Raw genomic sequence first — 1,777 nt, 5'->3', positions numbered from 1 at the left:
TAAACTTACGTAGTTTAAACTTCCCCTCTCTCAACAAGCGTTTGGAGGAGCCATTCACGTTTTGGCACAGTCCTAGCAGATTTTTCTCCTAGATTCACAGTTGGTTTGGAGTTGGAAATGTTACATGTTAGTAATGTGATGCTGATTAGCCTCTCAAACTACATCTGAGCTAAATAAGCCTGGTATTTCAATACAGCAGAATTTCTAAGTATATCTATTGTATGTTTAATTCAACAACCAAAGATTATTAAGTGGAAAATCCTAATTATTTTGTTCAGTTTCTCCAGCCTAAGCCCGTGTACAGTGAAAAGAAAATGAAAGGCAAGAGGGAAAACTCCAGTCCAATTCTTGCGTTCTTTAAATCCTGATTTCCATTAGCTTCTAATTCCTATTCAAAGCACTGTGTAGTTATAAATAATTTGTTTGCATTTAAATTATTGGGGTTTTTTTTTCAGTTTTATTATGATCCTTTTTCTAATTTGTTGCCAAAAATTGCATCTTAAAGCAGCAATATCACCTTTCTTTTTCAGGAAATTATACCTCTAAATTGATGATATCAAAACCTATCTTTTATAAATCATTATTAGAATATTCCATTTTTCTTTTATAATGATTTTTAATGCTGTTTATTGATAACATCAGATTGATCTATTCATTTGTCATTGTGTTAGCATAACTGTCAATTTGATGATACAGTCTTTTAAAATATATTTGTAATGAAAATATATTTGACTTTGAATGTATACATTATGCATTATTTGAGGCCTGCTTTATAAACACCCATGTCAAATAATTTAGAATTGTGATTAAATATAATGTAACAGAAACCAAAATAAATCATTTTAAAACGCAATTCACTTTATCGGTAAATAAATAAGATGCATGAGGAAGGTGGGGTGCACAAGGTCCAAGAGCATGTAAAATGTTGACTCAATAACTTTGGAAAATAAACATTTAAGTAGTACATTTAATATGTGTTTACAGAAAGATTAGAATAAAGCAATGTGAAAAAAATCACTTTATAATTTTTGAAATATACATTACTAATATTCTGACAAGGTGATTCCTGCATTTTTGCAATGTAACACATTTTAATATTAATCTTATACTCATTTAATAAAATATGTTGAATTGTCTGTTTGAAATAACATGTCCTTAGAAAGGAAACTAAAAAGCACCTAAACTTGATGTAATATTTGAAGTAAATTTTTCTGTTTCAAGAATGGCAAAGAAAGTTTGCCCAATTTAAAGTTTTAGAAACACTTTTGTTTTAGACTTAGAGGATTTCCCAGAAGCTTCTTACTCGGGTGCACTTCTCAGAACTAAATCTGCTAGTATTTTCCCTCAATTTCCACTCAAATAAAACAATTCTAGAATAAACTGTAGAATTACAACTTTTTCCAATAATGTTCAAATTAAAAACTATAATAATTATTCCACCTGTAACATGTAACATGTTTGTTTTATGGGCCAGTCTTGACATCTTGAAAAGGTGAAAAACTATTACACTTAAAAGAGAAAGGTAAAATAAAACACTCAGTAAACAGTTTATATTTGTTAGAAACAAAGGAAACAACTATTTATAGACCACGGACGTGCATGTTCCTCAATTGGAAGCTAATTTGCTATTTTACAGAAGAATGTATTTCCTAGACATCAGTGTAAAGCTAAGCAGTAAATGTAATAAGCTTGTTTTGCTAGCCACATTTAGGCAAGCCTCTGCAAATGCAGTTTGGAATTTGTCTCCATTTCTTCCATTCCCAAAATGTTCCCCCCC

This window comes from Carlito syrichta, unplaced genomic scaffold (genome assembly GCF_000164805.1).
Source record: "Carlito syrichta isolate Samal-C Ts95f unplaced genomic scaffold, Tarsius_syrichta-2.0.1 Scaffold308821, whole genome shotgun sequence".
NCBI lineage: Eukaryota > Metazoa > Chordata > Mammalia > Primates > Tarsiidae > Carlito > Carlito syrichta.
Note: the sequence above shows the minus strand (reverse complement) of the source record.